This window comes from Spinacia oleracea, chromosome 4, assembly GCF_020520425.1.
Source record: "Spinacia oleracea cultivar Varoflay chromosome 4, BTI_SOV_V1, whole genome shotgun sequence".
Taxonomy (NCBI): domain Eukaryota; kingdom Viridiplantae; phylum Streptophyta; class Magnoliopsida; order Caryophyllales; family Amaranthaceae; genus Spinacia; species Spinacia oleracea.
The window spans coordinates 7,514,501-7,541,531 of record NC_079490.1 but is presented as its reverse complement, the minus strand read 5'-3'; the positions used below and the strand labels follow the sequence as shown (position 1 = coordinate 7,541,531).

General features: G+C 43.3%; 1 pseudogene; it reads left to right on the top strand.

Moving 5' to 3' along the window:
• The first annotated feature begins 1,984 nt into the window (after window positions 1-1,984).
• Window positions 1,985-25,229, top strand: LOC110787216 (cell division cycle 5-like protein; annotated as a pseudogene).
• The last annotated feature ends 1,802 nt before the right edge of the window (window positions 25,230-27,031 follow it).

The following is a 27,031-nucleotide window of genomic DNA, read 5'->3' as shown; positions in this document are numbered from 1 at the left end:
GTGGAACCAATTAGAAAAAAAAATCAAAGTGGTCTTTCCGGTAAGACGGTCTTACACAAAAGTTGACGATTAAAAATTATAGGACCTTATTGTAACTTAGCTTACAGAACCTTATAACTTATAAGACCTCATTGATAGGACCTTATTTACAAGAACTTACAAGACCTTATTTAACTTGGTGTGTTATATTTACCTGATTTTTACTTCTGTTTTTTTTTTACCTGAACTTATCTGAACTTATTAAAATTTATCAAAACTTATTTTAGTTATAAATTGTACTTGGTCAACTCTTATTTTTCCCGAACTTATATGAACTTATCTGAACTTATTTTTCCTGAAATATGTGAAAATAAGGTGAACATAACAAAACCTTAAAGGAACTTATCTGAACTTATAAGACCTGAAACTTATTTAAATAAAGTCAGATTAAATAGAACAAGACCTTGATTTCCGTTCCATTTCGATCTAATCTTAGTTGGAGTGTACAATAAATTTATTATACACTAACATAACGTTTCTCCAATTTTCTCGAACTTTTACCCCCGTTTTCTCTAATTTTTATATTATTTAAAAAAAAGTTGATAGATAAACATTTTAAAGGGTTCAATAATTAATTTTATACATTATTAGCGATTTTAAAGAAATATTTTTTATTAAAATGAAAATTTCCATCACTTAAAAAATATATAACTTTTACATATATAAGGGTAACTTTTAAACATTTTACATTAACTTTAACTTCAGTGTAAAATATTTATCATACACCCCTTGTAAATAAGAATTTGTGATTTTCTAATCTATACATGTCCCGTTTTGTTTAGCCTCCGATTATTGTTTATTTCTTTTACGTATTTCGCTTGTCCCATTTTATTCTTTATATTGAATCTTTATTTGTATAGTATCACATAAATATCTTAATATTCTGTCAAATATTGTACCAATAATATTTTTACCATTAAATTTATTGAGACATTTTAAATTTCATATTTTCATATTTTGGATATAAAAGTAAAGTATTATAAATAAACATAATTACATTAGTCGTTAAATCGAGCGATTTCCTTCAATATTGTTTAAAGAACGTCAAATTCTCAAAATGCGCCACATTTTAATTTAATTCCCACCATACCGTCCACGTCAGCATTAAAACCGGTTTTTTTTTTTTAACGAAGCGACACTAAACCGCTATCTCAGGTAGCGGTTGACTTAAGTAAACCGCTATCTCACGCTATCTGAGATAGCGGTTTACAATCACGTACTATTTATAAATGGTAAAAAAAAAAAAAAAAAACCGCATCAGCTACGGGTTGAACCCACGACCTTTTGCTTAGGAAACAAACACTCTATCCACTGAGCTACAGACGCTAATGTTGATAAGTTAAATTTGGAAATGTTTATAATTAATATTAATAAATGGTTAAAAAGAAATAAACACATTAGGTAGGATTCGAACCCACGACCTCCTGGGTAAAAACAACACACTCTATCCACTGAGCTGCAGACACAATTGATGTCACTAGAGGTTACTTCTAAATTATATTTCTATTTAAACTGTAATTCATGTTTAAAATAATTTACAATTAAGTAAACCGCCATCTGAGATAGCGGTTTTGTTTAATGCAAACCGCTATCTGATATAGCGGTTTTGTTTAATGCAAACCGCTATCTGATATAGCGGTTTATAACATTGAACCGCCATCTGAGATGGCGGTTTGCTTTAAAAAGAAACCGCTATCTCATATGACGGTTCAATGCTGAACCGGAAAAAAAAATTACTTCTCTTTCTCCCTTGCTTACGTGGACGATATGGTGGGAAATAACTTAAAAAGTAACGTATTTATGGAATTATTGGATCTTTGTGCAATATTGAAGGAAATTGCTCCGTTAAATCACGCGTAAAGAGACGGATAAAATACATAACTTAAAATTCCAATCTTTATCCGTTTGGGCACGGGAGAAACCAGAAACCTATAAATGTTCAAAACAAAACCTGTTTCATAATTTTCTCTCTCCTATTTATCCCGCGATCATTAACCCTACAAATCCTGCATTCAACTGAAATTCGTCGTCTTCGTCAATTCGAAACAAAAACCCTAAATCAATTCTGATTTATAAAGGGATTCAAGATGAGGATTGTGATCAAAGGAGGTGTTTGGAAGAACTCCGAAGATGAAACCCTTAAAGCTTTGATTATGAAATATGGGAAGAATCAATGGCCCCGAATTTCTCCTCTCCTTGTTCGTAAATCTGCAAAGCAGTGCAAAGCTCGCTGGTATGAATGGCTTGACCCTTCCATCAAGAAGGTATCCTCTTCACTTCCTCTCTCCTCATATTATTGCATATTTAGTGTTTAATGAATCCAATTCTGTCTTTGCTTTTCGAATTGATTGGTTTTGATTTTGTATAATTGAAGGTTTATTTTGGTGATTGATTATGCTAATAGTTGTTGGATTAATTGCAAGTGTACGGGTAGCCCTACCGGTATGCCGGTAGGACAACCCATAACAGCTGTATCATAGACATATACTCACAAGAAGCACCAAAGGTGCAGTCGGCATCCAGGGTTTACAGAACCCAGTCGGCATTGCTCTGACATCATCTACCTATCAGAGCCGAAAGGGAGGATCCGGAACCAACGGGTAATAACCCGGGTCCTCCGTACAAATAACCCGTCTATATATACGGACCCCCATCAATGCCAAAGGTACGCAATTCCAGCCCAATCATTCTTATAAGCATTTATTACAGAGCTACCAGCATAATCTGACTTAAGCATCGGAGGGGTAATTCTCGGATCACCCCCGAGGCTAGTTAACGGTTTCACTGTGTAGGATCCAGCCAGCAATCTCAATCGGGAGTCAGTCATCCCTTTCCTGTTCCAAGTCCGCTGCCGGAACAATTGGCGCTAGAAGGAGAGGACCCCCACTTGTAAGCAGAACCCACAGCCAGGCACACACACACACACAAAAAAAAAATCACCCTTGAAAATGGAGAGTACGCAATCGGATTCGTACAAGAGAAGCAAAAAGCAGGCCTCGAAAGCAACCCCACAGAGTACACAGACGACAAAAACAACAACCCCATTGAAACCCACGCTGTTCTCGGCAGAGCCAATAATAACACCCGTCAATGACCAACCCACCCCCCAGCTAGGGAGCCAGTCGGTAGTCAGCAAAACTACGACCGCAGCAACACCCTTACATGTCCTGGGATACTCAGTCGAGGACGACGACTCAGACGGAGAGCCCGAAAGCCCAGCCCAAGATGATACACAAATGCCGTCTGAACTCGCCGGTCAGTTCTCGGAGGAACAGTTGGCTACGACAAGAGCGGTGATGGCCGCGTTGTCGGCCCTGAAGCCAGCGAGAAAAGCAAACACAGAACCCGCACCCAGGACAGTCATACACCAGACTATGGAAACACCAGTCGGCGAAAAACGGAAGAGATTGCCGATAAGAAACCTATTCGGAGAGCAGATCCTAGTGCAACAAGAACAACACCCCAATGCAAACCAGGCGATTGCTCTGCGCAGTCGGCCAGAACCCATGGTCATCGAAGAGACAAGAGAAGCACCCCAGAGGTACGTGCCGCGCCGTTACACCATCCAACCTGCAAACTCCCCCTGTGCGCGGACATTCTGGAGGAACCAATGGAGAAATTGAAGTTCCCACTCTGCAAGTACGACGGATCCACAGATCCGGAGGTCCATTGCAACACATTTGAGAAACATATGATGTTGTATACAGATTCCGACGCCATGTGGTGCAAGGTATTTCCCTCAACGCTGCTGGGAGTGGCATCCGGCTGGTATAAGGGACTACCAAAGGGGTCGGTGTATAATTACCGACAGTTAGAAGCAGAGTTCATGCTACGGTTCATCAGTCGGCAGCAGAGAAAGAAAACGTCGGGAGAACTGATGGCAGTCACCCAAAGAAGTGGAGAGTCCTTAAGAGATTACCTCACCAGATTCAACAACGAGTCCACCAGCATACCAAACTTGCAACAAGAGATAGCTGTGGTGGCCCTGATGAGAGGAATGAACCACTGCGAGTTCAAAAAATACTTGGGAAGAAAATCCTTCACCGATCTGGGAAGCGCACTGATGAAGGCCCACGAATACATCAAAAGCGACGAGCTGATGACAATCCCAAATCACTATCAGTCGGCACAGACTAGAAATGCCGCACCAAGGCCGGTTCAGCCGGCGCAGCAAAGTCAGAACAGGGGGTTCAGAAAGGATGAACAGAGGAAGGGCCCAAGAGGGAGAGATTACCAGAAACAGTCAACCAGCATATACCCCATATTCCATGAATACACCCCATTGAACGCCCCAAGAGCCGCAATTTACAATGTCAACAAGAACGAAAACTGGAAGAGGCCTCCACCAATGAGCGACAAACCCCGACCACAGTCGAAGTACTGCGCATTCCATGATGATTGTGGACACTATACGGAAGACTGCAGATACTTGAAGGATAACATCGAGGATATGATCAGGAGAGGCTATCTGACACAATATAAAGCCCGACAGAACAACAACAACCAACAGAATAACAGTCGGCAAAGCAATAGCACAAACAACAGATTACCATCCACCCAAACACCACTCCGAATAGAGCAGAAGGCACCAGAAACCAGTCGGAGTGGGGAGGCTAGAAACAATGGCCAGAAGGGGCCGACAGTATGGGTCATATCCGGAGGACCGTGCCATGGAGGAACAATCAGTGGAGCCGGCAGAAGTCTGGGCGAACACCGCCACCTGATAAACTACCATAGCACCAGAAAATGGCCGGCACCCCAAGTCATGCCAAATATCTTATTCACCCCAGCCGACTGTCGCGGAATTATATACCCTCACGACGATCCACTGGTTTTGGGCCTCGAAATAGCAAACTTCCCAGTGAAACGAATACTGGTGGATGGAGGGAGTTCAGCGAACATTATCTTTTGGGAAGCCTTCGTTCAGCTGAAAATAGACGAGAAAGAGCTCACACGAGTCAACTATCCTGTGATAGGATTCTCCGGAGCCACGGTCTTCCCGGAAGGTAGCATCAGGCTACCAGTGCAGATTGGAGAGGGAAGGACCGCAAGGGACCTAATGGTAGAATTCTTAGTAATCAAAGTGCCTGCTGCATACAACGTAATAGTGGGCCGGCCATTCATCCACAATGCACAAGCAGTGGTATCAACATACCATCTAACCATGATATACATGTCTAACTTTGAGAAGGCTGAGAGAATCCGAGGCAGTCAAGATTCAGCAAGATCATGCTACTTGACGGCATTAAAAACACCAGGCCGACTGACCCCATCCAGGAATATAGCGAGAGAGGCAGCAATGAAAAGACCGGCAAAAGGCCAAACCCCAAGATCGGGGGGCGAGCAATCTCTTCTGCCCAAGAAGGAGAAAAGGCAGAAAATGGAGTCACCCACAATCGAAAGCATCGAAAAGGGGACTACTCTACCTAGGGTAGAGGCCGGAGGAGAGTCGGAAGAAGTCGAGCTGGTAGAAGGAGAAACTGGCAGAACAGTAAAGATAGGAACCGACATTGACCCCCAGTTGCGGGTAAACATGATCGGTCTGTTGAGAGAACACGCGGATGTGTTCGCATTTTCCGCAGACGAAATGCCAGGTATAAGCCCAGAGGTAATCGAGCACCGACTGAATGTCGACAGAGCAGCCAGGCCGGTAAAACAAAAGAAAAGAAACTTCTCAACAGAAAAAAATCAAGCAATACAGGAAGAGGTAGAAAAGTTGTTGGCAGCGGGATTTATTGAACCATGCGACTACCCAGAGTGGTTGGCCAACGTCGTAATGGTTAAGAAGTCAAACGGCTCGTGGAGAATGTGCGTAGATTTCACAAACCTTAATAGAGCATGCCCGAAAGACTGCTACCCACTGCCAAGAATCGACAGGCTAGTCGACTCCACATCTGGCCATGCGCTGCTCAGCTTCCTTGACGCATTCTCCGGGTACCACCAAGTCAGCCTTGCAAAGGCCGACAGGAGAAAAGCAGCATTCATCACTGAGGGGGGAGTATTCTGTTACAAGGCCATGCCGTTTGGGTTAAAGAACGCTGGGGCAACGTACCAAAAACTGGTCGACAGAGTGTTCGCAAACCAAAAAGGCCGCAACATTGAAGTATACGTCGACGACTCCATAGTGAAAAGCAAATTGGAGACCGACCATGTAGACGACCTCAGGGAAACGTTTGAAACTCTGCGCCGTTACCAAATGAAGCTGAACCCCAAGAAATGTGTGTTCGGAGTGAAATCGGGGAAATTCTTGGGTTTCCTTGTCAGCGAGAGAGGCATAGACGCAAACCCAGATAAGGTAGAAGCAATACTCAGTCTGCCTCAGCCAAAAAGCATCAAAGATGTACAAAGGCTGACAGGAAGAATGGCAGCTCTGACAAGATTTGTTAGCAAATCAGCCGATAGGTCGATCCCATTTTTTAACACTCTTAAGCAGAACGGAAAATTCCGGTGGGGAGAAACCGAGGAAAGGGCCTTTGAGAAGGTAAAAGACCATCTTCGTGCTTTACCGACGATAGCCAGGCCGGAAGAGGGCGACAAGCTACAGTTGTATGTGTCCGCTTCAGCCCAAACCGTTGCTGCCGTACTAATCAGTGAAAAAGACAAAGTCCAGCAGCCGATATACTTTGTCAGCCACATTTTGAATCCGGCAGAAGCAAGATACTCGCTGATAGAGAAAGTGGCCTATGCAGTCCTGATAGCCGCCAGAAAGCTCAGACCATATTTTGATGCACATACCATACAAATTCTGACGAACTTCCCACTAGAGAAGGCTTTGCAAAAAATGGATACAGCCGGCAGGCTGTTGCGATGGGCAATAGAGCTGTCGGAGTACGATCTTGAGTTTCACCCGCGCAATGCAATAAAAGCACAAGCCTTGGCCGACTTCGTAGTTGAAGCATCCTATCAAGAGGATGAAACCAAAGCAGAATCCTGGGAAGTATCAGTAGACGGGTCAGCCGCTCAGTCGGGAGCGGGAGCCGGCGTTGTCATGACCTCTCCGACAGGAGATAAGTTCGAATACGCAATCAGATTCACTTTCGCAGCTTCGAACAACGAAGCAGAGTATGAAGCAGCCATTGCAGGGGTACAGCTATGTTTGTTGGCAGATGCCAAGAGGATAGTAATGACAACAGATTCTCAGTTGGTGGCAAATCAGTTTTCGGGAGAGTATGAAACAAAAGAGCCGTCAATGCGGCGGTATCAAGAAAAACTGAAGACGCTGACAGCGAAATTGGAGGCTTTTGACATCAGATTGGTCCCCAGAGCGTTGAACACTGCCGCAGACAGCCTAGCAAAACTGGCCAGTTCGAAAGCAATCGAGCTCAGTCGATCAGTAATGATAGAAATCATGCACAGAAGGAGTACGGAAGAAAAAGGAAAAGAAATAATGGTCATCACGGCAAACAAAGAGTGGTACGACGATATCTGGACGTACAAGACGACTGGAGTGCTCCCGACCGATATCAGGGAGGCAAAGAAAATCAAAAAAGACATCTGCTGGTACGTCATATATCAGGGACAACTCTATAAAAGAGCATTCAGCCTCCCCCTGCTGCGGTGTTTGACGACATACGAATCCGCAAGGTTAATCGAAGAAATGCATGAAGGAATATGCGGAAACCATGTAGGAGGAAAAACACTCGCTTTGATCTGCCAAAGACAAGGTTACTACTGGCCAACCATGCTGGAAGACGCACAGAGCTACGTCAAGAAATGTGAAAAATGCCAGCTGTTTGCCCCAGTAATACGTATGCCAGCAAACGACTTGATGCCCATTCTGAATCCAATTCCATTCGCCCAGTGGGGAATGGATATTGTAGGACCCTTCACAACAGCCTCAGGAGGCAGGAAGTTCTTGATTGTTGCAGTCGATTACTTCACAAAATGGATTGAGGCCGAGCCGGTAGCAAAGATAACAGCCAACCAGGTACGGAAGTTCATCTGGAAAAACATCATAACAAGGTTTGGAATACCGACAGCAATAGTATTTGACCATGGATGCCAGTTCGACTGCGAACCTATACGAGCATTCTTGGCAGACTACCGGATCAAGTTCGCATACGCTTCAGTCTGCCACCCACAGAGCAACGGGCAAGCCGAGGCTGCAAACAAACAAATACTCGTAGCCCTTAAGAAAAAGCTGGATGAGTTCAAGGGCAAGTGGGCAGACACAGTCCCAGAGGTTCTATGGGGTAACAGAACGACGGTTAAAGAAGCAACGGGAGAGAGCCCTTTCAAACTATGCTTCGGATCAGAAGCAGTCATACCGGCTGAAGTAGCACTACCCACCTTCCGCATCCAGCATTATGAAGAACAGGGAAACGACAGCTTACTCAGACACCAGCTGGATTTCTTACCAGAGGTCAGACTGCAGGCGGAAATCAAGTCGGCCGCATACAAGAACAGAATGAGCAGGGCCTACAACAAGCGAGTAAAACATAGGAAGCTAGAGGTAGGCGACCTCGTACTTCGCCGGACGGCAGCAACCGGCAAAGCTCAAAAACAAGGAAAACTGACTGCAAATTGGGAAGGGCCCTACCAGATATGGGAAGAAGTGGTAGCTGGATCATACAGACTAATGGAGATGGATGGAACACCGCTGAAGAACTCATGGAACGCAGATACTTTAAGAAAATTCCATGTGTGAGGTTGTATGAAAACATGATTTAATAGGGCCGACAGTGCCACATTTTTGAAATCTAATATATGAGCTACAAGTATATTCCAGGTAAACTATACGGCATAAACAAAACGAAATAAAAGGTTGAGCACATTGGCTCAGTCAGCAATGTTGCAAGATACGACAAAACGAAATAAAAGGTTGAGCACATTGGCTCAGTCAGCAATGTTGCAAGATACGACAAAACGAAATAAAAGGTTGAGCACATTGGCTCAGTCAGCAATGTTGCAAGATACGACAAAACGAAATAAAAGGTTGAGCACATTGGCTCAGTCAGCAATGTTGCAAGATACGACAAAACGAAATAAAAGGTTGAGCACATTGGCTCAGTCAGCAATGTTGCAAGATACGACAAAACGAAATAAAAGGTTGAGCACATTGGCTCAGTCAACAATGTTGCAAGATACGACAAAACGAAATAAAAGGTTGAGCACATTGGCTCAGTCAGCAATGTTGCAAGATACGACAAAACGAAATAAAAGGTTGAGCACATTGGCTCAATCAGCAATGATGCAAGATACGATATAAATTAAATCGAAGGTTGAGCACATTGGCTCAGTCAGCAATGATGCAAGATACGATAAAAATTAAAATCGAAAGTTGAGCACATTGGCTCAGTCAGCAATGATGCAAGATACGATATAAATGAAATCTAAGGGTGAACACATTGGCCCAGTCGACAAAGAGGCAAGATGCAATATACAATAAAATCGAAGGCAAGAAGACGCCACTACGTGACAAATTGAATAAAATAAAAACAAGCGGATAATCCATCAAGTGCATCACATAGATGTTAAACAAACACAGGGACGACAGCCACCACCCAAAAATAACTAAATGCGGAGTGAGTAGCTGCTAAAAGGCACAAACATACGCCTCAGACGGCGCAGTCAAGACGAAAATAACGTTCTTGAAACAGTTAATACACGGCAAAAGACAAAGTGCCACAAACAGCTAAGAGGTACCAAAAAAGGAAATTGTTTATAAATTACATCCGCTAAATGATATTCAAAAGCTACCAACAGACATTAACAAGTATGAGGCCGGAAAAAACTGTTGGAAGAACCACAGGAAGAGCCTGGTGATGACTGCCAAGACCGTGAAGCTGAGCCGTCTGCATCACTCCAGTAAGCAGACTCAGGAATCTCCCTGTCGGGCAGAAGGCGAGGGTCGGCGTTTTGAATGACGATGTCTGGGAAGGTCTGGGTCTCCATGCCAATCGGATCAACATGGCCACCCTCTTCATAGGATCCCTCCACCTTACCCCAGGCAGCCTCAGTCAGCGTCAAGGCTTTGACGGCACAACGATGGGCTGCAGTCCACCCACCATTGTAGCGCCCCTTCATTTCCTCGCAGTAGAAGTCAGACTTCATAAATTTCTGCACAGCCTTCAGCGCCACAGCCTTGCGATAATCCTTAGCAGCTTTTTCAGCATCCTGAGCCGCCTGCAGCGCCGCATCCAGCTTAATCTGCAGCTTAGCCGTCTTCTGCTCTTCGGCCGTCAACTTGGCTGGAGGAAGCTCTAGTTCAGCCTTCCTCTTGCCTGCGGCAATAACATCCAGCTCAAGTCTCGCAATCTCCTTCCGGCAGTCACCTTCAGTCTTGACCGATTCAGCAAGGTCAGTCTGAAGCTTCTCTTTCTCAGCTTGCGATCGTTTTAAACGACGCTGATAGCTCCGATAGCACTCCACAAGCTCGGTAGCAGATTGCGTCACCTGAAAGAAAAAATCGCTCAGAGCCGAAAATAAAAGCAAGTATAAAAAACAAGCAAGTCAAAGAGGGAAGTAAAATACCGAGTACAGGTCATGCATCAACTGTGCAGCCGGCCTCTCAATGTCCTGGTGTATACCGTCGGCGGGTGTAACAACTTGGCGCAAAGACCGGTAGCCCAGTGTACCTCCGTCTTTGGGACGGTCAAAAAGGATAGACTCACCCCTCAGAACATCACTCTGCGGCTGCCAGTGCTCTTCAGCATGACCGGGAGCAACAGCTAGACCGACAAGAGTATCCGGAGACAGCACAACAGTTTTGTCCTCAATAAACCCCCTAGAACGAACTATAACCCCATACTTAGAGGCCGAGCTGGCAGACCGGTTCATGGAAGGACTATGCCTCGATACAGGCACAGGGTGGATCGGATCGCTAATCAAATCGCTCAACACCTGCTTCCGGTTCAGTTTGGACAACAGGTCGACATCCAAAATCTCAACCGACTGAGTAGGCTGTTCAGTGATCTTCGTTCCAGCGCCAGATGTCTGCAAGGGCTTGTCGACGCTGGCGTAGACGTCTTTCACCTTCTCCTGCGCTGTCTTCGCAGCGTCATTTTTAGACCGTTTGGGAGAATTGGCCTTCGCCTGGCTGGAAGACCTCTTCCGAGTAGCATGTCCCCCACGACCGGTAGGAAGAGAAGCAAACCTGCCCGTAGTCATTTCGTCTTGGGCGGAGGATGTAGCTTGGTCAGCTGCCGGAACCTTTGTTCGAACAACGCGAGGAACAACACCTCGGTCCACAACGGCAGAAGGAGTCACAAAGCTGGCTGACCGACCACGACAAGCTTTCGCGCAGAAGGTAGCAACAGTGTAATATTTCTCTGCAGGAGCCGCCGGACACTTTTCAACAACCCTCCAATTCTTGTCAAGGCCGAGTGAAGCCTTGTTTAAAAGATGGTGCCCTGAGAAAAAAGAACGAGGAAGTCAGAATTTTTTTTTAACAAACGCAAAACGACACAACAGAGATCCAAGAAGTATAAACAAGTACAACAGACAAAGAGCGCAAGCAAACAACTGCATTTACCAAGGGGATGTGTAGGTGCAAGACCGACTGCACCCAATGCGGCAGGACTAAGAATATAACCGACAGGAGGAAGCCAGAAAGCCGGCAAGGTTTTAGGCTTAGACAGCCCAACGTCGACATAATCAACCAGCAGCCTGTCGTACGCACGTTGCTCTCGGGGCCCAAGGTCGGCTTGGTCAAATTGTTCCATCCTAGGTTTAGGCTGGTAGAAAGTACGCCGAAGGGGGTAGTCTTCAGGAACAGCCATGAAATAGAAGTGGTCCTTCCAGTCCTTGCAGCTGGAGAGTCGGGGACTCACAGTCTGACGCTGACTCTTGGTAAAGATCGTCCACCAGCCGGTATCTTTCCCATCACGCTTCAGCCAGTGCAGTTTTTTGAAAAGGTTGAGTGTCAAGGGCCACTGTTTGAATGAAAACAGCCAGGTGTACGCAACCAGATTGCGAATAACTATGGGCGATAACTGAACGAGGCCGACATTCCAGGCCCGCAGAACCTTCTCAATGAACGGGTGCAAGGGAAAGCGCAACCCATAGTCGAACATTTTCGTGTACACAACGACATGGCCTTCAGGGCAGTCGGCCACCGTTTGCTCTTCTTTCGGCACAGTTAACCAGTAGCCCTCGGGTAAACCCAAAAAACGACCACCAACCTCAGAATGCCGGTTGGCAATGGCCTCTTTTACAAAGTCACCATCTATCTCAGTGGTGAGGGCAGCAGAATCGTTAGGGGGAGGGGTCGGAACCAAGAACGCGGCGGCCTCACCTTCGAAATTCACATCGGCGTCCAAGGCCTCTTCTTCAAACACTTGCTGCAAGATCGCAGCATCCTCCTCATCTTCATCAGAGTCGGCAATGGGCGGCGCCCTTAACCTAGGAGACCCAGACTCAGAAGACTCCAGTATGGAGTCGCCAGGGGTGGAAGGCACATCACCACTACCGGCGGAATTAGCCTCACCTGCATCATGGACGGCAGGCTCCTTCCCGGCCCGTCGATTACTTGTAGACGGTTCGGCGTCTGACGGCATGGCCCTAGAAACATATATATTGCCGATGTTAGTACCGTACTCCCCAAGACCAGAGCCGCCAGGCTGAGTAAATTCCCGATAATCTCGCAAATGGTACCTAACCGAAATCGGATCTACGTCTAAAATTGGCTCTCCAGCCGGCACGTTATGCTCATTCGGCCTAAGCTCTCTCTCCATTCGTGCCCGCAGGCCATGTAACTGTTGTGAGCGAGTAAACTGATCCGCAGTCATGGGTATAAAAGGGCCGGTAACAGGATTCCCACCCATAAACTGCGCAAAAGGAGGTGGCGTGTTTGATTTTATCCCCCACCCAGTATTCTTAGCATTACTACCGGCCGTATTCCCGTCCATATTTAGTTCTATGCCAGAATCGCTACTTGTGTCTGACAGGTCTATCACGTTACCAACCCCAACCCTACCAGTCATGTTTTGGCTACCCCCACTCAAAACGCATGCAAGCAAAAACAGAAACACCCGACAAAAAGAGAAAGTAAGGCCAGAAACCGTACCTAATTCTGAAAATTCACTCTCAAACAGCTGCAAGGTCCCTCAAACAACCCAACTGAAAGAACAACACGAGAAAGTCAGACCGCCATAAAATAACGGACAACCTAAAAAACCAGACCAAGTTCGAAACTTACCAAGAGAAACAACCAAACCCCAACGGAAAAGTACGGTAGGAAGAGACGGACACAAATTAGAAAGAAAAACAAGAGAGAGAAAGAGAGCAAATTGGCAGCGCGAGAAAGTTTGCAAAAGAAAATGAGAAAGAGCGGAAATGAAGAGAAAAGAAGAAACGGTTACTTAAAGGAACGAAAGGAAGTTGAAACGACAGGAAGCAGATCTGGGCGGTTGAAAATATCACAACTCCCCACACTTGCCGGATGGCCGACACGTGTCCAAAACACTTTTCAAATCTCCCGCCACGCGTATAAAGAAAAATGAACCTTCGCCACGTGTCAGTCTCAAGGGGGCTAGTCAGCCTAGAAACTCAAGGGGGCTAGTCAGCCTAAAAAGTCAAGGGGGCTAGTCAGCCTAAAAAGTCAAGGGGGCTAGTCAGCCTAAAAACTCAAGGGGGCTAGTCAGCCTAGAAACTCAAGGGGGCTAGTCAGCCTAAAAAGTCAAGGGGGCTAGTCAGCCTAAAAAGTCAAGGGGGCTAGTCAGCCTAAAAAACTCAAGGGGGCTGGTCATTCAAAGAAATCAAGGATAACAGTCAGCCAAGAGAATCAAACACAAACATGGGCAGCCGGCATACAGAAAACTATCCACTTAAAGCGATCAATCCTTGTCCTAATGGGGGCTAGTCGTGACATTAGAACAAGTATTGAGCTAAAAACCGCATTGTAAAACGGCCATCTACAGAACAATCACACCCATGGGGTGTTGATCGTCCCCAAGGGGGCTAGTTGTATAGGGGGCTTACCCCCAACTTTCGCTTTTTTCTTTTTATCAGAGCAACTACAGACTGTAAAAGCCAGCTGTAGTCACTCTGAGGGGGCTAGTTGTACGGGTAGCCCTACCGGTATGCCGGTAGGACAACCCATAACAGCTGTATCATAGACATATACTCACAAGAAGCACCAAAGGTGCAGTCGGCATCCAGGGTTTACAGAACCCATTCGGCATTGCTCTGACATCATCTACCTATCAGAGCCGAAAGGGAGGATCCGGAACCAACGGGTAATAACCCGGGTCCTCCGTACAAATAACCCGTCTATATATACGGACCCCCATCAATGCCAAAGGTACGCAATTCCAGCCCAATCATTCTTATAAGCATTTATTACAGAGCTACCAGCATAATCTGACTTAAGCATCGGAGGGGTAATTCTCGGATCACCCCCGAGGCTAGTTAACGGTTTCACTGTGCAGGATCCAGCCAGCAATCTCAGTCGGGAGTCAGTCATCCCTTTCCTGTTCCAAGTCCGCTGCCGGAACAGCAAGGTTACTGTTAGTTAGAATGTGGTTCTTCATTAGGTTTTTAATCTTGATAAATTAAATTATACTTGTAGTTCTTCCTGTGTAAATCATGAGTGTAATTATGTGCTTAATTATCTAATTTCGATATCCAATCCCAGAATTATATTGATTTTTAATGTTGATGGAGAAAATTGCATTTATGATGTTTTACTAGTTATGGAGATCATTGCAGAAGTTAGAAGATGAAAAATAATGGAAATAGGATTGATATAGTTGTAGACCTTTCAAGGTCCATGATATTTGCTTCATTGGGGGGATATTAATTTTCGGGAGGAGTGGGTCGAGGAGGGTTTTTTCCTAAATTTTTGGAAGGATGATGGTAGTTCAAATTCGAAACTTCACACATTATAGACCTAGCTAAGTTGTTGTGTTCATGAAACCATATCTTGAGTTGGAGTGTCAAATATTGTGTAATCTCGTATCATTCTCATTAATAACACACGTATATATAGTACAACTCAGTTACCTAAACCCTAGGTACACATTAGGTAACTTACCATAGTTAGGACTCTACAGAATATTCACAGAATAATATCTAATATCTTAACATATCTTAACATCCCCCCTCAAGGTGGAGCATGTAGATCTCGAATGCCCATCTTGTTCAAAAAAAACTCAAATTGCGCCTTCCCCAACGCTTTGGTGAAGATATCTGCTAACTGAACCTTCGTCGACACGTACGACGGACTGATGATCCCTTCCTTGATTGCATCTCGAATGAAATGACAATCTGACTCGATGTGTTTTGTCCTTTCATGGAACACCGGATTCTGTGCAATATGTAACGCAGACTGACTGTCGCAATACATCCTCATGCCTTGGTCGTGTGTCACCCCCAAGTCGCGTAGTAGTTGTTTCAACCACTTCAACTCACACGTCAGAGCTGCCATCGATCGATATTCTGCCTCAGCAGACGACCGAGAAACAGTATGCTGTTTCTTGGTCTTCCAAGAAACTGGCGACATACCAAGTGACACAAACCATCCAGTCACCGACCGACGCGTCATTGGACACCCTGCCCAATCCGAGTCGCACCACCCCTCCAACTGCAACGCACTGTCCGACCGAAGTAGTATACCTTGACCCGGACACTTCTTCAAATATCTCACTACTCGCAAAGCTGCTTCCCAATGTGCCTGTAACACCCCGACAATTCTCTCTTTTCTAAAATAATCTTTTAATATAAAACGTAGAGAATTATCAAGGCATTATCGCCCGTGTGAAAACGTAACGGCTTATTCAGAATTTTGCAGCGGAAAACATAAAACTAACTTTAGGTTCATAAATAATCGATTACAGGTTTAATCCCAAAAACCAATAAACGAAAAATAAGGAAATATAAATAGTACGACCAGTTTAAAGTCCAATTAAACAAACCCAAGTCAACTTAGCAAATCAAAACTAAATACAAGCTCTCTATTCCCGATCCCAATGATGCAACATCTTCAAACCTGCAGATGGACAATGCTTATTGATCCTTAGAGACTGCTCACCAAAGATTGGGTCATCACAGGATCAATAAGGCATAGCCATGATCAACATGCACAAGCAAAAGCACGTAATCAGCAAAGCTGAGTACCACATACTAAATCAATAATAATCCTAACATGATTCTATTAAACGAACAATCATAACATGATGCTGATGAAATATAAGTAAAGGCAAACGACACATATTAATTTGAATACCACACTTGACTAGACTAAGCTAGACTGGACTAGACTTTGATAACAATAATATTATTTTAATTGAAATAGGCAATGGACCGAGTTTTCTAGCTAGGCGAGGTACGGGCGCGACTCCGTAACCTCAGTGACCTGCGATATCGAGGAACGTTTGACTGAAAATAGGACGCGGTGATCAATCCGGCCCGAATGAAAGGCCATGGGCTACCACCATGAACCCCAACTCCTGTTTGTCCGTCACTTTAGACGTGCACAGTCTAAAGCTATTGCTACTCAGTTTCACTTTACATGATTTACAAATTGACACCCTGTTATGACTCAACAATCACATAAGGCATGCAACTCACATTTATTTATAACTATTTTTATCTTGGAATTGAGTAAGTGATCACAAAGGCATCAAACAAGACTCATTCCAATTAACTCCAATCTTTTCTTTAATACTGATCAACCCCTGAATATGGGTATAAGGTTTCAACTTACTAAATAAGGTCCTCCGCCCTCATAAAGTAGTGAAAAGCTAAAAAGGGAACAACAATTAATTGATCTGAATTATATACTAAATAATCTAGTGTTCCCAATCGAACATGTTTGTATCAATCTTCCATACTAACATGTTATAATCCTCAAAATGCAATAAAGGTTTAATATGTTCATTCAACAGTATCAAACATGCAATTTTAACCTGACTAAGTTCATCAACAATATTAACATAACCAAGTTCATCAATAATTCAACATGGTTTCAACAATTAGCACACATTCCAAGCACACAGGTATGTACGTACCTTGTGTAAACAAACTGCAAGACCACTTTAATAATTCAAAAGTCGCCTACAGAGAATTCTCCGCCTAAAACAACCAACAAATATTCCCAATCAACTTCTAATCATTCACAACTATACTAACACATTCTAACTACATCCTAAACATATTTAGAACTTTTCTCCAATAACAAAACTTGAATATTTGATTTCCTAGCATAACAATTATTGAATTAAAGATTGAAATTCGTTGAAAACTCTTTGCAAATATCATACTTAAATTTTCAGCAATATAACTTATTTAAAAACATTGCCAAGGCCAATCTACGTTCTTAGAACATCGAAACAATAAATTCAATAATCCACAATCATCCTGTCATGATTTAAAACTTAAAATTCATGCTTTTAATAATAAAAATCATTATTTCAATGCATTTATATAATCTGAAAATTAAATTTATTATTTAAACATAATATATAAATCTGAAAATTCTAATTAAAACATAAAAATGTATAATTTAAATTCAAGAACATAATTTGAATTATTAAAACTTAATTAAATTCGTTAATTAACTTAGGTTTAGAGAACAACCGAAATCAAGGAGGAGAGGAGAAGATTGGGCAGCGGCGTATGGTGCGGCGGCGACGGATGGCTGGTTGACGAAGGTGGTGTTGCGCGGCGGCGAGGAGGCTCGCGAAGAGCTGCACTGTTGCTTGCGAAAGGAGAAGGTTAAGGCTGGCTAGCGGCGCAATAAAAATGCACGGTGGCAGCGACGGTGCGGCGAGGCTGGTTGCGCGGTGCAAGTGGTGAGCGCTGGTGGTGGCTGAGCAAGAAGAGCAAAGGCAAAAAAAATAACAGATCCATTTATTAAGGAGAGAGGAACGAAAGAGATAAAGAAAGAATGAAGGAGTTACCGGTGGTAAAGGAGGTGGTGGCCTAGCAACGACGGCGGCCAGGCAGTGGCTGGTGCGGCGGCTGTGCGACGCTGAAGGAGGTGAGGGCTGCAGGTTCACGTGAAGGAGGAAGCAAGGTTTGAGGGTTTTGGTGTTTTTGGTTTCACGTGAAATAGAAAGAGGAGGGAGTAAAGAATTTGAGTTTTTGTTATTTGGGCTTTATCAATTTGGGCTAGAACTAGGATTGAGTTTAAGTATTTGAATCCAAAACCAATTAGGATTGTTTTCCAACTTCAAACGGTTTTCGTAATTCGATTTCTTTTCAACAAAAGTTCTAAAATTATTTTAATTTCATAAATCGTTGAAATATTTAAAACGTATAAAAAATAAATATTCGTTACTTAAATATTTATTTCAAAATTCGTAAATTCTATTTTAATATAATTACTTATACGTTAAAATATATTAATAAAATGTATAAAATTACGGGGGATTACAGTGCCTCCTTTGGTGCTTGCATAAATTGAGATAGGACATGTACAGAGTAGGCAACGTCTGGTCGCGTGACAGCCAAATAAACCAGACGTCCGATCAGACGCCTATACTGCTCACCGTCCGACAGGTCTGGCCCGTCTGCCAATGCCAACCTATGATTCTGTTCCATGGGAAAGTCCACAGGCTTTGCTCCCAACAATCCGGCCTCGGAGATGATGTCGAGGGCATATTTTCTCTGACATACATAGAACCCTTGACTACTTCGTGCCACCTCTAACCCAAGGAAGTACTTCAGAGCCCCGAGGTCTTTCATTTTAAAACACTCCTTCAAGTATGCCTTAAAACTCTCAAGCGCAAACTTGTTATTGCCTGCGAATCTTCGCGACGGGAGCAAATGTCTCATTATAATCCAACCCTTCCTCCTGATGATTCCCTAAACATACCAATCGAGCCTTCAGTCTCAACAAATTCCCATCCTCATCACGCTTCTCAGTATACACCCATTTACTCCCCAGTGCTTTCTTCCCTTCCGGTAAATTTTCCAACGTCCATGTCCCCTGTTCCTCCAACGCGTCGATTTCAGCAGCCATTGCCTGACGCCACCCCTCATGCTGCATCGCTTGTTTAAAACTCTTAGGAACTTGCCCTTCTTGCAATGCTGCTATATAATGCCTGTGCTTTGACGAAAAACGCTCATAATTAACAAAATATGTGATAGGATAAGGAGTACCTGAGAGTGATGACGCCGTAGGTGTTTTGTCGGAAGTACTATATTTTTCCCGTATTGTATGTATCACACAGTCTTTCAGCTTTGTCGACGGAAACTTCGCACGCTTCCCCCTTCCTAACTCCGTATCCTCCACACACTGCCTTGTCTCACTCTCGTCACTACCCGTCGTCTCCTCTACACCTGTCTGTGAGGAGACGACGTCTGAATCCACTCGACTAGGAGTTTCATGTTGTTGTTCCTCCCTCCCAGGCGACGACACTCCCCTGTCGTCGCCACTGGTCAATGACACCCCCTCATCAGCTCCCGGATGCGACAATACTCCCTCAGTATCACCTGTAGGCGGCGACACCCCAGCAGTATCACCTGCACGCGACGACACGGTCTCAGGACCCGTAGTCCCACTCTCATCCAAACTCCAATGGTCAAGCCCCCCATGACCATCATGCACCAGTGGCAACACATCCGATTCATCTACAAAAGGAAACGTCCCTTCATGAAACTTGACATCCCGTGAGACGAAGAACTCATGTGTCTCTAGATCATAAAGTTGCCATCCCTTCCTGCCAAACGGATAACCCAAAAACACACATCGGCGACTCCGAGACTCAAACTTATCCCCTTTACACCGGAGATTATATGCATAACACAGACACCCAAACACGCGGATAGGCACATACGATGGTGGTTTACCAAACAACATCTCATAAGGTGTTTTATTGTCAAGGATCGGGGTAGGTGTACGGTTTATCAAGTAACAGGCGGCCAAAATACATTCCCCCCAAAATTTTATTGGAAGATTTCCTTGAAAACGTAACGCCCTCCCAACATTCAAAATATGTTGGTGTTTTCTCTCGACTCTCCCATTTTGTTGAGGCGTCCCAACACACGACGACTCAAACAGAATCCCATGTTGACGAAAATAATTTTGTAAGCAATTGAATTCAGTACCATTATCACTGCGTACTACTCGAAGGGATCTATTAAACTGACACTTAATCATGGCAACAAAATTAAGAAATGTCGATGCAACTTCCATTTTATTACTCAGTAAATAAATCCACACACCTCTAGAATAATCGTCAACAATGGTAAAAAAATACTTTGCCCCACAAGACGAGGGAGTCTTGTAGGGTCCCCATAAATCAAGATGAACCAATTCAAATGTGCGACTAGCACGACTAACACTAACTGGAAAACTCTCCCTACATTGTCTCGCCCGCGGACATACATCACAAATTGTTTTATTCTTCCTAATCTTATGACTCACTTGAGGAAGTAACTGCAACACTTTTTCCGACGGATGCCCCATCCGTTGATGCCACAAGTCGACCACACACTCCACTGCTAGCACACGAACCTTTGGAGCCCCACGGAAAAAATATAGTCCTTCCTGTCGATCACCTACGCCAATCACCATCCTCGTCGAGCGGTCCTGAAGAACACACATTTTGTTAGTAAATTGAGCAGCACAATGTAATTCGTCACTTAATTGAGTTACAGAAATTAAATTGCAGTTCAATTTAGGCACAAATAGAACATTATCAAGCACGAAACCATCCTCCAAGACCACCGAACCATATTGGTTTGAATTTGCAGGTTGACCGTCCGGCAACACAACCTGTTGATTTCTTGATGTCTTGATATTTCTCGGGATTGAAATATCACCCGTCACATGACGTGATGCCCCACTGTCAACAATCCATCGTAAATCAAGATTACCTTGCAACTTGTTTGAAGGTCGTGACAAGAGTCAACTATTTGCTGGACTTGCTCCTTCGTCACCCCAACAAGCTCATGATTGGTTGTCGTCACTGCACCCTGCGATCCGTCTCCACTCGTCACAGTGGTTGTCGCCCCTCCTGTGGCATTGCTCACGGCATTGGCACGAGCGACACCACTGGTCGACGACGCTGCCCCACGAGCTACTCTGCCTCCTCTAATCGACGTCCTGCCTCCTCGACCAGGCCCTCGTCCACCTCGTTTCTTCTCATCCCACCATTCAGGAAATCCAATCAGCTGATAACAAGTTTCTTCCTCATGACCCTCACGATTGCAATGACCACAAAATCTGCCACTGACATCTCCCGACCTCGACCGAGCCTTAGTCTCGACCTTGAACGCCATGACACTCTCCGGACCTCTCGCAGCCTTGGCGCGCATGGTCTCGGTATTCATAACCGTCTGGTACGCCTCGTCGAGTCCTGGAAACGGCGATCGTGCTAACAGTTGTGCACGAATGGCTTCATAGTGATCATCCAGGCCAATTAGGAAATAGTGCAGACGATCTTCATCGTGAATGTCCCCCACCTGCTTCGCTATATTACACGTACAACCCGCACATACACACCTGGGAACTCGTGCATACTGTACGTACTCCTTCCATACCTTCGACAAGCGGCCATAGTACTCCATGACGCCCTCAGACGTGCCCTGCTTGCAACCACTCAGAGCCATCTTAATATGGCAGACCCTGGTGCCCGACACGACGCAGTACCGCGTCCTCAAATGACTCCACAACTCGTGAGCAATATCAAAGTCCTCCAGATTCGAACGCAAACTCTCGTCAATGGTGTTTGTGATCCAAGACACCACCATCGAATTGACCGCAATCCAATGTTTCATCTTCGTCTCGTCCATAATGGGTTCCTTCACAGAACCGTCAAGAAATCCAAATTTGAATTTTGAAATCATCGAGCGACGAACGGCTTTGGCCCATTCATCGTAGTTCGATGCTCCTCTTAGTTTCACAGGGGTGATAACAATACCGGGGCCGTCGCCTGACCCGAGATAGTAGTCTAGGTCGACGGCGGCGGCGATGACCTTTGGTGGTGCCTCCTCATCGGAACTCATGGTGATACTTAAGGAATTGTTAACTCCTGATCTCAATACTCAACAAGCGAAGAAAGTCGCTGTTCTCAATACTCGGCTACACTCTCTCAAATTTCTTGCGGAAAAAAAAATCTAGGGTTTTTAACCTAAGCTCATGATACCATGTCAAATATTGTGTAATCTCGTATCATTCTCATTAATAACACACGTATATATAGTACAACTCAGTTACCTAAACCCTAGGTACACATTAGGTAACTTACCATAGTTAGGACTCTACAGAATATTCACAGAATAATATCTAATATCTTAACATATCTTAACATGGAGTCTTGTAAGAGGCACTTGGTACTTGGATAAATTGGTAAATCTTTTGAAAAAACAAAAAAGCCTATTGGTTGATGCTAGATATAGTCCCCCGACCAGCCTTGGTTGATTGTTTTCATTTTGCTTGTTTATTAAATTGAAAGCAGTATATGCTATCATGCTTGTCTAGCAAATCCAACGGAAGAAAGGATTGATAAAGCTTTTTCATAAATTTTTTGCTTTCTTCTCTTGCTGTTTTGAACTTTTGACATTAACATGAACAAGTCTTAACAGTGATACTGATGTTAGGTCTCTCTGAAACTTGTAGACAGAGTGGACTAAGGAAGAAGATGAAAAGCTACTTCATATTGCAAAGCTTATGCCAAATCAGTGGAGGACTGGAGCACCTATTGTTGGTCGTACTCCATCTCAGTGTCTTGAGCGTTATGAGAAACTTCTTGATGCAGCTTGTACTAAGGATGATAACTATGAACCTGGAGATGACCCACGTAAATTGCGTCCTGGAGAAATTGATCTGTCAAATATTGTGTAATCTCGTATGCTTCTCATTAATAAGACACGTATATATATAGTACAACTCATTACCTAAACCCTAGATTACATATTAGGTAACATACCATATGTAGGACTCATATTAGGTAACATACCATATTTAGGACTCTACAGAATATTCACAATATAATATCTCCTATATTCTATCTTAACATCCCCCCTCAAGGTGGAGCATGAAGATCTCGAATGCCCATCTTGTTCAAAAAAAAAACTCAAATTGCTTCTTCCCCAACGCTTTAGTGACGATATCTGCTAACTGAACCTTCGTCGACACATACGACGGGCTGATGACTGCCTTGTCTCACTCTCATCACTACACGTCGTCTCATCGACACCTGTCGTTGCTGAGACGACGTCTGATTCCACTCGACTGGGTGTATAATGTTGTTGTTCCTCCCTCACAGGCGACGACACCCCTTCGTCGACGCCACTAGTCAACGACACGTGCTCATTGTCACCTGTATGCGACAACACTCCCTCAGTATCACCCGTAGGTGACGACACTCCCTCAGTATCACTCATATCATATAACATAACTTTATCTCATATGATATTCTATCCTCTAGGATAACTACGTTATCCTTAACTCCCTCCCTCAATCGTAACGGCAGTTTCACGAACATTGCGATTGGAAACACCATTCTTCAATAAAAAAAATCGAGCAAGAACGCCATTCTTTTCGAACCTGCACTTTTTTTTTCCTCTCTTGATGAGAACGCCCTTCTTTTCGAACTCACCAATTATCTCAATATGAATACTCGAATTGGACGCGATTCCAAGTACGAGTCTTTTCTCCAACACCAACCTCATCTTCTACCAATTTGCAGCGGAATTATTATATTAATTACGAATCCCGCCGGTGGGTTTATTTTTCTAACCAACCGGCAGGGGATAATTTTTTTTTTTTTTTTTTGTAGACGGGTCGTAGGATCTCCCTAAGCTCTTGATACCATGTCAAATATTGTGTAATCTCGTATGCTTCTCATTAATAAGACACGTATATATATAGTACAACTCATTACCTAAACCCTAGATTACATATTAGGTAACATACCATATGTAGGACTCATATTAGGTAACATACCATATTTAGGATTCTACAGAATATTCACAATATAATATCTCCTATATTCTATCTTAACATGATCCCAATCCCGAATCTAAGCCTGCACGACCAGATCCTGTCGATATGGATGAAGATGAGAAAGAAATGCTCTCTGAAGCACGAGCTCGGTTAGCCAACACAAGGGGTAAAAAGGCTAAAAGAAAAGCTAGGGAGAAGCAGCTTGAAGAGGCAAGTAGGCTTGCTTCTTTGCAGAAAAGAAGAGAACTCAAGGCAGCTGGTATAGACGTAACACAAAGGAAGAGGAAAAGTAAAGGTATAGATTATAATGTTGAGATCCCCTTCGAGAAAAGAGCTCCACCAGGGTTTTATGATGTCGCTGAAGAAGATAGACCTGTAGAGCAGCCTAAATTTCCCACAACTATTGATGAACTTGAAGGAGAGAGAAGGGTTGATAGGGAAGCCCTCTTAAGGAAACAAGACATTGTGAAGAATAAGATTTCCGAGAGGCAAGATGCTCCAGGAGCAATAATACAAGCCAACAAGCTTAATGATCCCGAGACAGTTAGAAAGAGGTCGAAGCTGATGCTTCCTCCTCCTCAGATTTCTGACCAGGAGTTGGATGAAATTGCACGAATTGGTATGATTCCCTCCAGACATGGTAGTTCTTTTGGTATAACACGCAAAGGAACTCTTATCAGGGATGAACTTCGTATTAATGAAGAACTGGATATGCATAATAGTGCAAAACTTGAACTTCGGAGACAAGCTGAACTGAAAAGGAACTTGCGTATGGGCTTAAGCGGGCTTCCAGAGCCCAAAAATGAGTATGAAATAGTTGTTTGCCCGGCACCTGAGGATACTGAGGAACCAGAGGAGAAGATTGAAGAAGACATATCTGATAGGATAGCCCGTGAGAGGGCTGCAGAGGTAGCGAGACAGCAGGCATTGACTTAGAAAGAGGTCAAATTGCTGCAAAGGGAGCTTCCAGCTGCTTCTGTTGAGCTAATTAGTCCCTCCTACTGATATTGAGCAGGCAGATGAAATGGTAAGAAAAAAGTTGATTATCTGAGTTTGCTGGAGCATGCTCTGCGTCCCATTAAGTGAAATGGGAATATTGGAAGGATATGTTGTTGAAAAATGCTTTGATTTGATTTTGGGTTTGGAAATACTACTTTTTATGTTGAATTTTCTCTTTTATAAGTTACATTCAATCTTCTTTCTAATTATGTCCAATGCAAGTTGTGTGAACTTGTAAAGTACTAACTGTAACCCTTGGTTTTAAACTTTAGTGCGTTGCAAAATTGTGGAGGTTACAACAACATCAAAATTACTGTATTTTGTGTATCACTGTAAAATAAATGGTGTTAATGAATTGCCGAGGCCTCCCCCGCTTCTTGTTCATTCTTGAGCATGACTCAATTTTTTGCTCCATGCTCTTAGCATGTTCAAACAAATTGGATAAATTGAGGTGAAATTATTTTTGAGATGTTTCTGCTGCAAATCATAATTCCACTGAAGTGCTTAAGTTTCTAGACATGTCGGTGTTCAATGTTTAACTGAGCTATGTCAAATATGTATAGTTCTCAACTTCATATTTACGATATTTAATGCCTAAAATTCATTTTTTCAGGCTGATTCTTTTATTAGAGAAGAGTCTCAGTATCTATATGTCGCAATGCGACACCATCAGGAGACCCTTGATGATTTTATTGAGGTATACAAGACTTGCTTAAATGATTTGATGTACTTCCCCACACATACCCCACTCATTCTGCTTATGGTTTCTCCAGTGTATCTGGGTCTGTAGAGAAACTTGCTTCTGTACAAAATGAGTTTGAGAATGTTAAGAGGAAGAAGGATGATGATAACAAAAAGGCTCAATGGCTTGAGAAAAACATTGATGCTCTTACTCATGGTTACGAGGTTGGTTGTAATGTCCTTCTACTATTGAAGTGATCTTACAATGTTGGTGTTTTCAAAGATTTTGTTTCAGGGTGTTATTTAGTTTCTTTATTCCCGTGGTTGGGTAAAGAACTGATGTTTTTTCCATTCTTGTCTCTCAAATTGCGTTCTGTTTCATTGCACTGCTAGTGAACTTTGACTTTCTGGCTGTCTAAGCCATGATTCAGAATTTCAGACTATAGGCTTAGAAGTAGTTCTTACTTGTTTCAACTCAAGTTGCATGTCAAACAATTTGATGTCAGTATGGTTCTCCATATAATATCACAATTATTTGTTTCAACTCAAGTTGCATGTCAAACAATTTGATGTCAGTATGATTCTCCATATTACCTTTGAATTTGAAGTATTCTGGGAACGATTGGTTTTTTATACACGTTATTTTACTTGCCTGTATATCTAGAGATCATATATAAATTGTTTAGAACAGTTCTATGTGAGTTGATCAAGTGTTAATGAGTTTGGAGACTAGCAGACCTCTGCACCTGCTGTGCATGTGAAGCTGCTATTTTCATGTAGAAACAGTTTGATTTTGTTGGATTACAGAATGATCAACACACACAAGTGCAGCCTCACCATACACAAGCTAGTCTTGCCCACACAGGATTACAGCTCTTGTAACTGAATTACTGACATCAGCTTGGTTGTTAGCAATGCTGCAATATGATTGGTTGATGTACTGCTGCACTGTGATTGGTTGTTAGGATTCTGCTGCCTTCTGATTGGCTATGACAGCAAGGCATTGTTGTCTTATATAAGTAGATTATTTCCTTTCTAAGTTTAATCAATAATTCTGTTGTAATGAGCGTACACTCTAAGCAATACTCTCAATAATATTCTCTCTATCTTAGCAAGCTTTGTTTATGGCTGCTAAGAACTAAATCTCTGCAATCTTCTCTTCTGCTGTGCTTCTGCTGTTTTTCACATGGTATCAGAGCAGTGATACAAAGCTGCATTTCGAGTTCTTATTTCTACAATCAGTCCTGTTGATTCTGGTATGATTTGTTTCTGCAAATTCTTTGATTCGAAGCTGTGATAATCAATTTTTCTGCAATTTACTGAAAATTCTGGAAATCTGTTTAGTTAGATTCCTAAATCTAGTGTTGGTTCTGTGATATATTGTCAGTAATAGTCATTCTCAGTTGATATTCCTGTATTCTTTTCATCAATCTCAGTATCTGAACCTGTTTTTTAGACTCTCTTTCAATTGAAAAT